General features: G+C 55.8%; 5 non-coding genes across 5 annotated transcripts; all 5 read right to left on the bottom strand.

Annotated features, from left to right (window-relative positions):
• Positions 1-2,002: 2,002 nt before the first annotated feature.
• On the bottom strand, positions 2,003-2,094 carry LOC132504916 (small nucleolar RNA SNORD116). Its single transcript, XR_009535167.1, has one exon. It is a non-coding gene; the product is annotated as a small nucleolar RNA SNORD116 (small nucleolar RNA).
• Positions 2,095-4,503: 2,409 nt separating this feature from the next.
• Positions 4,504-4,595, bottom strand: LOC132505487 (small nucleolar RNA SNORD116). Its single transcript, XR_009535429.1, has one exon. It is a non-coding gene; the product is annotated as a small nucleolar RNA SNORD116 (small nucleolar RNA).
• A 2,467-nt stretch (positions 4,596-7,062) lies between these two features.
• LOC132504911 (small nucleolar RNA SNORD116) lies at positions 7,063-7,154 on the bottom strand. Its single transcript, XR_009535163.1, has one exon. It is a non-coding gene; the product is annotated as a small nucleolar RNA SNORD116 (small nucleolar RNA).
• Positions 7,155-9,563: 2,409 nt separating this feature from the next.
• LOC132505480 (small nucleolar RNA SNORD116) lies at positions 9,564-9,655 on the bottom strand. The gene has a single exon (XR_009535428.1). It is a non-coding gene; the product is annotated as a small nucleolar RNA SNORD116 (small nucleolar RNA).
• Positions 9,656-12,122: 2,467 nt separating this feature from the next.
• Positions 12,123-12,214, bottom strand: LOC132504907 (small nucleolar RNA SNORD116). The gene has a single exon (XR_009535160.1). It is a non-coding gene; the product is annotated as a small nucleolar RNA SNORD116 (small nucleolar RNA).
• Between the last annotated feature and the right edge of the window lie 1,519 nt (positions 12,215-13,733).

Here is a 13,733-nt window from a genome sequence, read left to right as displayed (position 1 = left end):
GATGCGTGCTCTGTCTCCCCTCGACATTTAATTTGCTGCAGATCTTGCCTGTGGGTCCGCAGGGAAACGTGAAAGCAACATAGAGCTGACGCCTTCAGAGGGTGCGGCCATCAGGACACAGAGCACCGCTGTCCAAAATCCCCCTGGTCTCGGGCACTGCAATTCCACTCCTGAGTGCTCTCCCATCCACCACAGCAGAAGGATGTCTTCCTAAACCCCTGAGACACCCTCTGGGCAACTGTGGCCCCTCAGACTAAGAGCCGGTGCCATCTAGGGGAACACGCCCGCCCTTGGCACATATTCTTCCACACAAGTGCCACGCTCTTACGGGGAAGAGATCTTCCACAAGGGAAGGGGCCTTGGCCGAATATGACGGCCTTCGTCAAAAGCAGCTCGAAGGGAACCGTGACAAAGGGCACGTGAGGAACACCTGGACTGATCAAGCGAGACTCACCAGTAGGCACGCTTCCTGAGCTGCTGCCAAGACAGATGACCTACCCTTGGTTCACTCACAGAGGTAATGACATGGGAAACATTCTGAAGCCCAACGTGGTGGGGAAACCCTTGCAACCAAATGGCATGGGAGCCATTCCAATGCCCATTGTGGCGGAGAACACCATTGCACCAATGGGGTCAACTGCGGTGGTACCTGGCACATTCACACTCCGGGCCCGTCAGTGACGTGACCTCGGAGAAACAGTGAGGCCCAGGTCTTCTAGAAGCAATGTGTGACCCACAGCCATGCAATTAAGAGAACCCAGCCAACAGCCGAGACACCTGAACCGCTATGACTCGTCTGGCCTGTGGCCAGGCACACCGGATACCACAGTCTGGATGCACCAGCGCGTGGCAGTAAAAATGACCCCCGCACCACACACCCTCACCCGCCTTTAAATCTATAGCCTTTCCTTGGCAGCCGACTCCCTTTTTTCCGCATGGTTGTGCCCAGTGACCTCCGGGAAGATCTGCAAACCTCAGGGAACGCTATGTGGGCCAGGTTTAGTAAAGATGTTGGGCTGGACTCAGGAACACCCTCACACCTTCAACACAGGGGGAACGTGGACAGACAGGGACAAAACACCCCACGACCTCCAAATCAGCCCCCATGACAAGACACCATACTGTGCCACAAAGGCAACCATTCACTAGCATAGGGACCCGCCATGAAGTAAATCGACCAAGGAGGGGGAAAAGGCGGGACAGTCCACAGAAGTTCTCCCGTGTTCCCTCTCTACACGTGCCTCCAAGTGCTCCTGAGGGGATATCAAAAGTGTTCCTGGAAGCCTATGGCCTGTGTCAATCTGTCCACCCACAAGTAAACATGTGGGCTTAGCCAGCCATTTCATGTGTCTTTATCGGTAGCCTTGCCCTTCCCTCTCCACCGGGATCCCAACGTGTCATGGAAAGATGCCAGAGCCACCCCTCACCAAAGAAGCTTGCTGTGACTTATCTTGACTAAGGCATTTCCTAGCCTGTTCACACAGCACACACAAGCCGGAAACAACCCGAGGAGGAGCCATCAGCTTGGCCAACCGCCCGGGGACAATGGCCCATTGGATTTCTCCCCTCATCATGAGAAACCGAAACTGCATCTGGTCTCCCAAGCAGAACATCACAAAGAGCCAGCCCTAGGCCAGGAATCCTGCTCTGACCCTGACCATAGACTTCTCTTTCCGTGAGGGCACAAGGCAACGAGTAGCCGGTGGCGGCGGCCTGTAGAACTCAAATGCAGTCGATAGGACCACCAATGGTTCACGCTTCCTTTCCTAGCCGCATGCTCGTCCGTGGCAGGGGACAGAAGTCCTGGCTCGACCAAGGAACCCAGAGACGGCACGCTGTCCCTAGCCTTCCCACCTGCATTGGCATCCCAGGCTCCTTTCCCAATGGCTCTTCTCCCCATGAGACGGCCACAACCCTCCACTTGAACAACGTGGCTGTACACACACACGGCAGCAAACGCAACCTCAACCTCTCCCTACCTTCCTTTTGGGAGCCACGTGCTGGACCTCAGTTCCGATGAGGAGACGGTAGGGTTTTCTCACTCATTTTGTTCAGATTTCCAAGGAATGCATCTGTGGGGGTCATCATCGATCCAAGCACATGCTCAAACGCCGGACATGCAAAGTTGCAGATTCCACCAAGGGACGGCCAGTGAGCTGAATCATGTCAGCATACAGAAGCGGCCAGATCTGAGCCATGGGGCAGGAAATGCAGCCAGTTCTCAGGTCATCGAAGCTCATGTTCCCCAGGAAAAAGACAGAAGATGAGGCTGTAGCACCGGTTTTCAGTTCCCGTGGCCAAACCTCTAGGTTTTAGCAAAGAAGTGCCACTTACCGCAACAAGGTTTAAACCAGGATCCTCATGGAATGTGCGCCAACACCCCTGCGAGACTCCTCCTCCTCCCTTCACCAGGTATTATGGATTATACGGATGGCCCCGGGCTGCTCTGCTGCTGGGATTCCGTCCCTGGCAGTCCACCTGGCTCGGGCTGAGAGAACACACGCGTGCTTGAGGATGGTGCACGGGCGCACCGAGGGAAAGGGCGATACCATCTAGTGATGCGTGCTCTATATCCCCTCAACATTTCATTTGCTGCCCATCGTGCCTGGGCGTCCACACGTAAATGTGAAAGCAACGTGGCGTAGACGCCTTCACAGCGTGCCGCCATCAGGACGACGAGCCCCGCCGTCCAACAACACCCTGGCCTCGGGCCCTGCAATTCCTCTCCTGAGCACTCTCCCCTCCATCACAGCTAAAGGATGTCTTCCGGAAACCCTGAGACACGCTCAGGGCAACTGTGCCTCCTCAGACTAAGAGCCAGTGACCTTTGGGGAACACACCAACTCTAAGCACATATGGCTCCACACAGTGGACGCGCCCGGAAGATCAAGAGATCTTCCACAAGGGAAGGGCACACGGCCGAATATGACGGCCTCCACCAAAAGCGGCTCATAGGGACCCACGACAAAGGGCACGTGAGGAACACCTGCACTAATCAAGGCAGACTCACCAGCAGGCATACTTCCTGGCCTGCTGTTAGGACAGACGACCTACCCTTGTCGTACACACAAAGGTAATGGCATGGGAACCATTACGATGCCCAACGTGGCGGGGCAAACTGTTGCAGCAATTGGGTCTCTTGCAGTGCTGCCTGCCACTTTCGCACTCTGGGTCCGTCAGTGACGTGACCTCGGTGAAACCGTGAGGCCCAGGTCCTCTAGAAGCAACGTGTTACCTACAGCCGCGCAACAAGAGAACCCGGCCAACAGCCTAGACACCTGAACCGGTATGACTTCTCTGGACTGTGGCCAGGCACGCCGTACACCACAGTCTCAAAGCACCAGCGGGTGGCAGGAGAAAAGATCCCCGCACCACACATCCTCTCGGGCCCGGAAACCTGTAGCCTTTCCTTGGCAGCCGACTCCCTTTCCGCGTGGTTTTGCCCAAAGACCTCCGGGAAGGTCTGCAATCCTCAGGGACTGCTAGGTGGGCTGGGTGTAGTACCGATGCAGGGCTGTACTGAGGAACACCTTCACATCTTCAACACAGGGAGAACGTGGACAGACAGGGACAAAACACCCCACGGCCTCCAAATCAGCCCCCATGAGAAGACACCATCCTGTGCCACGAAGGCAACCATTCCCTGGCACAGGGACCCGCCATGAAGTAAATTGACCAAGGAGGGGAAACAAGCGAGACACGCCACAGATGTGCTCCCGTGTTCCCTCTCTACACTTGCCTCCAAATGTCCCTGAGGGAATACCAAAAGTGTTCCCGGAAGCCTATGACCACCATCGATCTATCCACCCACCAGTAAACCTGTGGGATTAGCCAGCCATCTCTCGTGTCTGCTTCATTCGCCTTGCCCTCCTCTCTCCACCGGGATCCCAACGTGTCAGGGAAAGATGCCAGAGCCACCCCTCACCAAGGAAGCTTGCTGTGACTTATCTTCACTAAGGCATTTTCTAGCCCTTTCACACAGCACACACAAGCCAGACACAACCCGAGGGGGAGCCCTCAGCTTGGCCAACCTCCCGGTGACAATGGCCCATTGGATTTCTCCCCTTATCAGGAGAAACCTAAACTGCATCTGGTCTCCCAAGCAGAACACGGCAAAGAAGCCTGCCCTAGGCCAGGAATCCTGCTCTCACCCTGAGCCTACAGACTTCCGTTTCTTTGCGGGCACAAGGCAACGAGTAGCCGGTGGCGGAGGCCTGTAGAACTCAAGGGCAGGCGACCGGACCACCAAGGGCTCACGCTTCCTCTCCTACCCGAATGCTGAACCGTGGCAGGGGACAGCAGTCCCGGCTCGACCAAGGAACCCACAGACGGCACGCTCTCCCTAGCCTTCCCACCTGGATTGGCATCCCAGGGTCCTTTCCCAATGCCTCTTCTCCCCATCAGACGGCCACAAGCCTCAACTTAAACAGCGTGGCTGTGGACACCCACGGGAGCAAATGCAACGCGAACCTCTCCCTACTTTCCTTTTGGGAGCCACGTGTTGGACCTCAGTTCCAAGGAGGAGACGGCAGGGATTTCTCACTCATTTTGTTCAGATTTCCAAGGAATGCATTTGTGGAAGTCATCGTCGAGCCAAGCACACGCTCAAACGCTGGACATGCAAACTTGCAGATTCCACCACGGTACGGACAGCGAGCTGAATCATGTCAGCATACGGAAGTGAACAAAGCAAAGCCATCGGGGAAGGAAATGCAGCCAGTTCTCAGGGCATCGAAGCTCGGGTTCCCATGGAAATGGCCAGAAGGTGAGGGTGTAGCCCCGTTGCACATGTTCCCTTGGTCAAACCTCTAGGTTTTAGGAAAGAGGTGCTACTTACCGCAACAAGGGTTAAACCAGGATCCTCATGGAATGCGGGCCAACACCCCTGTGAGACTCCTCCTCCTCACTTCACCGGGTGTCAGGGATTATACAGATGGTCCCAGGTTGATCTGCTGCTGGAATTCCTTTCCTGGCATTCCACCTGGCTCGGGGTGAGAGAACACATGCGTTCTTTAGGAGGGTGCACGGGTGCACCGAGCGAAAGGGCGATATCCCTCAGTGATGCGTGCTCTGTCTCCCCTCGACATTTAATTTGCTGCAGATCTTGCCTGTGGGTCCGCAGGGAAACGTGAAAGCAACATAGAGCTGACGCCTTCAGAGGGTGCGGCCATCAGGACACAGAGCACCGCTGTCCAAAATCCCCCTGGTCTCGGGCACTGCAATTCCACTCCTGAGTGCTCTCCCATCCACCACAGCAGAAGGATGTCTTCCTAAACCCCTGAGACACCCTCTGGGCAACTGTGGCCCCTCAGACTAAGAGCCGGTGCCATCTAGGGGAACACGCCCGCCCTTGGCACATATTCTTCCACACAAGTGCCACGCTCTTACGGGGAAGAGATCTTCCACAAGGGAAGGGGCCTTGGCCGAATATGACGGCCTTCGTCAAAAGCAGCTCGAAGGGAACCGTGACAAAGGGCACGTGAGGAACACCTGGACTGATCAAGCGAGACTCACCAGTAGGCACGCTTCCTGAGCTGCTGCCAAGACAGATGACCTACCCTTGGTTCACACACAGAGGTAATGACATGGGAAACATTCTGAAGCCCAACGTGGTGGGGAAACCCTTGCAACCAAATGGCATGGGAGCCATTCCAATGCCCATTGTGGCGGAGAACACCATTGCCCCAATGGGGTCAACTGCGGTGGTACCTGGCACATTCACACTCCGGGCCCGTCAGTGACGTGACCTCGGAGAAACAGTGAGGCCCAGGTCTTTTAGAAGCAATGTGTGACCCACAGCCATGCAATTAAGAGAACGCAGCCAACAGCCGAGACACCTGAACCACTATGACTCGTCTGGCTTGTGGTCAGGCACACCGGATACCACAGTCTGGATGCACCAGCGCGTGGCAGTAAAAATGACCCCCGCACCACACACCCTCACCCGCCTTAAAATCTATAGCCTTTCCTTGGCAGCCGACTCCCTTTTTTCCGCATGGTTGTGCCCAGTGACCTCCGGGAAGATCTGCAAACCTCAGGGAACGCTATGTGGGCCAGGTTTAGTAAAGATGTTGGGCTGGACTCAGGAACACCCTCACACCTCCAACACAGGGGGAACGTGGACAGACAGGGACAAAACACCCCACGACCTCCAAATCAGCCCCCATGACAAGACACCATACTGTGCCACAAACGCAACCATTCACTAGCATAGGGACCCGCCATGAAGTAAATCGACCAAGGAGGGGAAAAAGGCGGGACAGTCCACAGAAGTTCTCCCGTGTTCCCTCTCTACACGTGCCTCCAAATGCTCCTGAGGGGACATCAAAAGTCTTCCTGGAAGCCTATGGCCTGTGTCAATCTGTCCACCCACAAGTAAACATGTGGGCTTAGCCAGCCATTTCATGTGTCTTTATCGGTAGCCTTGCCCTTCCCTCTCCACCGGGATCCCAACGTGTCATGGAAAGATGCCAGAGCCACCCCTCACCAAAGAAGCTTGCTGTGACTTATCTTGACTAAGGCATTTTCTAGCCTGTTCACACAGCACACACAAGCCGGAAACAACCCGAGGAGGAGCCATCAGCTTGGCCAACCGCCCGGGGACAATGGCCCATTGGATTTCTCCCCTCATCATGAGAAACCGAAACTGCATCTGGTCTCCCAAGCAGAACATCACAAAGAGCCAGCCCTAGGCCAGGAATCCTGCTCTGACCCTGACCATAGACTTCTCTTTCCGTGAGGGCACAAGGCAACGAGTAGCCGGTGGCGGCGGCCTGTAGAACTCAAATGCAGTCGATAGGACCACCAATGGTTCACGCTTCCTTTCCTAGCCGCACGCTCGTCCGTGGCAGGGGACAGAAGTCCTGGCTCGACCAAGGAACCCAGAGACGGCACGCTGTCCCTAGCCTTCCCACCTGCATTGGCATCCCAGGCTCCTTTCCCAATGGCTCTTCTCCCCATGAGACGGCCACAACCCTCCACTTGAACAACGTGGCTGTACACACACACGGCAGCAAACGCAACCTCAACCTCTCCCTACTTTCCTTTTGGGAGCCACGTGCTGGACCTCAGTTCCGATGAGGAGACGGTAGGGTTTTCTCACTCATTTTGTTCAGATTTCCAAGGAATGCATCTGTGGGGGTCATCATCGATCCAAGCACATGCTCAAACGCCGGACATGCAAAGTTGCAGATTCCACCAAGGGACGGCCAGTGAGCTGAATCATGTCAGCATACAGAAGCGGCCAGATCTGAGCCATGGGGCAGGAAATGCAGCCAGTTCTCAGGTCATCGAAGCTCATGTTCCCCAGGAAAAAGACAGAAGATGAGGCTGTAGCACCGGTTTTCAGTTCCCGTGGCCAAACCTCTAGGTTTTAGCAAAGAAGTGCCACTTACCGCAACAAGGTTTAAACCAGGATCCTCATGGAATGTGCGCCAACACCCCTGCGAGACTCCTCCTCCTCCCTTCACCAGGTATTATGGATTATACGGATGGCCCCGGGCTGCTCTGCTGCTGGGATTCCGTCCCTGGCAGTCCACCTGGCTCGGGCTGAGTGAACACACGCGTGCTTGAGGATGGTGCACGGGCGCACCGAGGGAAAGGGCGATACCATCTAGTGATGCGTGCTCTATATCCCCTCAACATTTCATTTGCTGCCCATCGTACCTGGGCGTCCGCACGTAAATGTGAAAGCAACGTGGCGTAGACGCCTTCACAGCGTGCCGCCATCAGGACGAAGAGCCCCGCCGTCCAACAACACCCTGGTCTCGGGCCCTGCAATTCCTCTCCTGAGCACTCTCCCCTCCATCACAGCTAAAGGATGTCTTCCGGAAACCCTGAGACACGCTCAGGGCAACTGTGCCTCCTCAGACTAAGAGCCAGTGACCTTTGGGGAACACACCAACTCTAAGCACATATGGCTCCACACAGTGGACGCGCCCGGAAGATCAAGAGATCTTCCACAAGGGAAGGGCACACGGCCGAATATGACGGCCTCCACCAAAAGCGGCTCATAGGGACCCACGACAAAGGGCACGTGAGGAACACCTGCACTAATCAAGGCAGACTCACCAGCAGGCATACTTCCTGGCCTGCTGTTAGGACAGACGACCTACCCTTGTCGTACACACAAAGGTAATGGCATGGGAACCATTACGATGCCCAACGTGGCGGGGCAAACTCTTGCGGCAATTGGGTCTCTTGCAGTGCTGCCTGCCACTTTCGCACTCTGGGTCCGTCAGTGACGTGACCTCGGTGAAACCGTGAGGCCCAGGTCCTCTAGAAGCAACGTGTTACCTACAGCCGCGCAACAAGAGAACCCGGCCAACAGCCTAGACACCTGAACCGGTATGACTTCTCTGGACTGTGGCCAGGCACGCCGTACACCACAGTCTCAAAGCACCAGCGGGTGGCAGGAGAAAAGATCCCCGCACCACACATCCTCTCGGGCCCGGAAACCTGTAGCCTTTCCTTGGCAGCCGACTCCCTTTCCGCGTGGTTTTGCCCAAAGACCTCCGGGAAGGTCTGCAATCCTCAGGGACTGCTAGGTGGGCTGGGTGTAGTACCGATGCAGGGCTGTACTGAGGAACACCTTCACATCTTCAACACAGGGAGAACGTGGACAGACAGGGACAAAACACCCCACGGCCTCCAAATCAGCCCCCATGAGAAGACACCATCCTGTGCCACGAAGGCAACCATTCCCTGGCACAGGGACCCGCCATGAAGTAAATTGACCAAGGAGGGGAAACAAGCGAGACACGCCACAGATGTGCTCCCGTGTTCCCTCTCTACACTTGCCTCCAAATGTCCCTGAGGGAATACCAAAAGTGTTCCCGGAAGCCTATGACCACCATCGATCTATCCACCCACCAGTAAACCTGTGGGATTAGCCAGCCATCTCTCGTGTCTGCTTCATTCGCCTTGCCCTCCTCTCTCCACCGGGATCCCAACGTGTCAGGGAAAGATGCCAGAGCCACCCCTCACCAAGGAAGCTTGCTGTGACTTATCTTCACTAAGGCATTTTCTAGCCCTTTCACACAGCACACACAAGCCAGACACAACCCAAGGAGGAGCCCTCAGCTTGGCCAACCTCCCGGTGACAATGGCCCATTGGATTTCTCCCCTTATCAGGAGAAACCTAAACTGCATCTGGTCTCCCAAGCAGAACATGGCAAAGAAGCCTGCCCTAGGCCAGGAATCCTGCTCTCACCCTGAGCCTACAGACTTCCGTTTCTTTGCGGGCACAAGGCAACGAGTAGCCGGTGGCGGAGGCCTGTAGAACTCAAGGGCAGGCGACCGGGCCACCAAGGGCTCACGCTTCCTCTCCTACCCGAATGCTGAACCGTGGCAGGGGACAGCAGTCCCGGCTCGACCAAGGAACCCACAGACGGCACGCTCTCCCTAGCCTTCCCACCTGGATTGGCATCCCAGGGTCCTTTCCCAATGCCTCTTCTCCCCATCAGACGGCCACAAGCCTCAACTTAAACAGCGTGGCTGTGGACACCCACGGGAGCAAATGCAACGCGAACCTCTCCCTACTTTCCTTTTGGGAGCCACGTGTTGGACCTCAGTTCCAAGGAGGAGACGGCAGGGATTTCTCACTCATTTTGTTCAGATTTCCAAGGAATGCATTTGTGGAAGTCATCGTCGAGCCAAGCACACGCTCAAACGCTGGACATGCAAACTTGCAGATTCCACCACGGTACGGACAGCGAGCTGAATCATGTCACCATACGGAAGTGAACAAAGCAAAGCCATCGGGGAAGGAAATGCAGCCAGTTCTCAGGGCATCGAAGCTCGGGTTCCCATGGAAAAGGCCAGAAGGTGAGGGTGTAGCCCCGTTGCACATGTTCCCTTGGTCAAACCTCTAGGTTTTAGGAAAGAGGTGCTACTTACCGCAACAAGGGTTAAACCAGGATCCTCATGGAATGCGGGCCAACACCCCTGTGAGACTCCTCCTCCTCACTTCACCGGGTGTCAGGGATTATACAGATGGTCCCAGGTTGATCTGCTGCTGGAATTCCTTTCCTGGCATTCCACCTGGCTCGGGGTGAGAGAACACATGCGTTCTTTAGGAGGGTGCACGGGTGCACCGAGCGAAAGGGCGATATCCCTCAGTGATGCGTGCTCTGTCTCCCCTCGACATTTAATTTGCTGCAGATCTTGCCTGTGGGTCCGCAGGGAAACGTGAAAGCAACATAGAGCTGACGCCTTCAGAGGGTGCGGCCATCAGGACACAGAGCACCGCTGTCCAAAATCCCCCTGGTCTCGGGCACTGCAATTCCACTCCTGAGTGCTCTCCCATCCACCACAGCAGAAGGATGTCTTCCTAAACCCCTGAGACACCCTCTGGGCAACTGTGGCCCCTCAGACTAAGAGCCGGTGCCATCTAGGGGAACACGCCCGCCCTTGGCACATATTCTTCCACACAAGTGCCACGCTCTTACGGGGAAGAGATCTTCCACAAGGGAAGGGGCCTTGGCCGAATATGACGGCCTTCGTCAAAAGCAGCTCGAAGGGAACCGTGACAAAGGGCACGTGAGGAACACCTGGACTGATCAAGCGAGACTCACCAGTAGGCACACTTCCTGAGCTGCTGCCAAGACAGATGACCTACCCTTGGTTCACACACAGAGGTAATGACATGGGAAACATTCTGAAGCCCAACGTGGTGGGGAAACCCTTGCAACCAAATGGCATGGGAGCCATTCCAATGCCCATTGTGGCGGAGAACACCATTGCCCCAATGGGGTCAACTGCGGTGGTACCTGGCACATTCACACTCCGGGCCCGTCAGTGACGTGACCTCGGAGAAACAGTGAGGCCCAGGTCTTCTAGAAGCAATGTGTGACCCACAGCCATGCAATTAAGAGAACCCAGCCAACAGCCGAGACACCTGAACCGCTATGACTCGTCTGGCCTGTGGCCAGGCACACCGGATACCACAGTCTGGATGCACCAGCGCGTGGCAGTAAAAATGACCCCCGCACCACACACCCTCACCCGCCTTAAAATCTATAGCCTTTCCTTGGCAGCCGACTCCCTTTTTTCCGCATGGTTGTGCCCAGTGACCTCCGGGAAGATCTGCAAACCTCAGGGAACGCTATGTGGGCCAGGTTTAGTAAAGATGTTGGGCTGGACTCAGGAACACCCTCACACCTTCAACACAGGGGGAACGTGGACAGACAGGGACAAAACACCCCACGACCTCCAAATCAGCCCCCATGAGAAGACACCATACTGTGCCACAAACGCAACCATTCACTAGCATAGGGACCCGCCATGAAGTAAATCGACCAAGGAGGGGAAAAAGGCGGGACAGTCCACAGAAGTTCTCCCGTGTTCCCTCTCTACACGTGCCTCCAAATGCTCCTGAGGGGATATCAAAAGTGTTCCTGGAAGCCTATGGCCTCTGTCAATCTGTCCACCCACAAGTAAACATGTGGGCTTAGCCAGCCATTTCATGTGTCTTTATCGGTAGCCTTGCCCTTCCCTCTCCACCGGGATCCCAACGTGTCATGGAAAGATGCCAGAGCCACCCCTCACCAAAGAAGCTTGCTGTGACTTATCTTGACTAAGGCATTTTCTAGCCTGTTCACACAGCACACACAAGCCGGAAACAACCCGAGGAGGAGCCATCAGCTTGGCCAACCGCCCGGGGACAATGGCCCATTGGATTTCTCCCCTCATCATGAGAAACCGAAACTGCATCTGGTCTCCCAAGCAGAACATCACAAAGAGCCAGCCCTAGGCCAGGAATCCTGCTCTGACCCTGACCATAGACTTCTCTTTCCGTGAGGGCACAAGGCAACGAGTAGCCGGTGGCGGCGGCCTGTAGAACTCAAATGCAGTCGATAGGACCACCAATGGTTCACGCTTCCTTTCCTAGCCGCACGCTCGTCCGTGGCAGGGGACAGAAGTCCTGGCTCGACCAAGGAACCCAGAAACGGCACGCTGTCCCTAGCCTTCCCACCTGCATTGGCATCCCAGGCTCCTTTCCCAATGGCTCTTCTCCCCATGAGACGGCCACAACCCTCCACTTGAACAACGTGGCTGTACACACACACGGCAGCAAACGCAACCTCAACCTCTCCCTACTTTCCTTTTGGGAGCCACGTGCTGGACCTCAGTTCCGATGAGGAGACGGTAGGGTTTTCTCACTCATTTTGTTCAGATTTCCAAGGAATGCATCTGTGGGGGTCATCATCGATCCAAGCACATGCTCAAACGCCGGACATGCAAAGTTGCAGATTCCACCAAGGGACGGCCAGTGAGCTGAATCATGTCAGCATACAGAAGCGGCCAGATCTGAGCCATGGGGCAGGAAATGCAGCCAGTTCTCAGGTCATCGAAGCTCATGTTCCCCAGGAAAAAGACAGAAGATGAGGCTGTAGCACCGGTTTTCAGTTCCCGTGGCCAAACCTCTAGGTTTTAGCAAAGAAGTGCCACTTACCGCAACAAGGTTTAAACCAGGATCCTCATGGAATGTGCGCCAACACCCCTGCGAGACTCCTCCTCCTCCCTTCACCAGGTATTATGGATTATACGGATGGCCCCGGGCTGCTCTGCTGCTGGGATTCCGTCCCTGGCAGTCCACCTGGCTCGGGCTGAGTGAACACACGCGTGCTTGAGGATGGTGCACGGGCGCACCGAGGGAAAGGGCGATACCATCTAGCGATGCGTGCTCTATATCCCCTCAACATTTCATTTGCTGCCCATCGTGCCTGGGCGTCCGCACGTAAATGTGAAAGCAACGTGGCGTAGACGCCTTCACAGCGTGCCGCCATCAGGACGAAGAGCCCCGCCGTCCAACAACACCCTGGTCTCGGGCCCTGCAATTCCTCTCCTGAGCACTCTCCCCTCCATCACAGCTAAAGGATGTCTTCCGGAAACCCTGAGACACGCTCAGGGCAACTGTGCCTCCTCAGACTAAGAGCCAGTGACCTTTGGGGAACACACCAACTCTAAGCACATATGGCTCCACACAGTGGACGCGCCCGGAAGATCAAGAGATCTTCCACAAGGGAAGGGCACACGGCCGAATATGACGGCCTCCACCAAAAGCGGCTCATAGGGACCCACGACAAAGGGCACGTGAGGAACACCTGCACTAATCAAGGCAGACTCACCAGCAGGCATACTTCCTGGCCTGCTGTTAGGACAGACGACCTACCCTTGTCGTACACACAAAGGTAATGGCATGGGAACCATTACGATGCCCAACGTGGCGGGGCAAACTCTTGCGGCAATTGGGTCTCTTGCAGTGCTGCCTGCCACTTTCGCACTCTGGGTCCGTCAGTGACGTGACCTCGGTGAAACCGTGAGGCCCAGGTCCTCTAGAAGCAACGTGTTACCTACAGCCGCGCAACAAGAGAACCCGGCCAACAGCCTAGACACCTGAACCGGTATGACTTCTCTGGACTGTGGCCAGGCACGCCGTACACCACAGTCTCAAAGCACCAGCGGGTGGCAGGAGAAAAGATCCCCGCACCACACATCCTCTCGGGCCCGGAAACCTGTAGCCTTTCCTTGGCAGCCGACTCCCTTTCCGCGTGGTTTTGCCCAAAGACCTCCGGGAAGGTCTGCAATCCTCAGGGACTGCTAGGTGGGCTGGGTGTAGTACCGATGCAGGGCTGTACTGAGGAACACCTTCACATCTTCAACACAGGGAGAACGTGGACAGACAGGGACAAAACACCCCACGGCCTCCAAATCAGCCCCCATGAGAAGAC

Source organism: Lagenorhynchus albirostris, chromosome 1, assembly GCF_949774975.1.
Source record: "Lagenorhynchus albirostris chromosome 1, mLagAlb1.1, whole genome shotgun sequence".
In the NCBI taxonomy this organism is placed as follows: Eukaryota; Metazoa; Chordata; class Mammalia; order Artiodactyla; family Delphinidae; genus Lagenorhynchus; species Lagenorhynchus albirostris.
The sequence above is the reverse complement of the archived record's forward strand: the minus strand, read 5'-3'. Positions and strand labels throughout refer to the sequence as shown.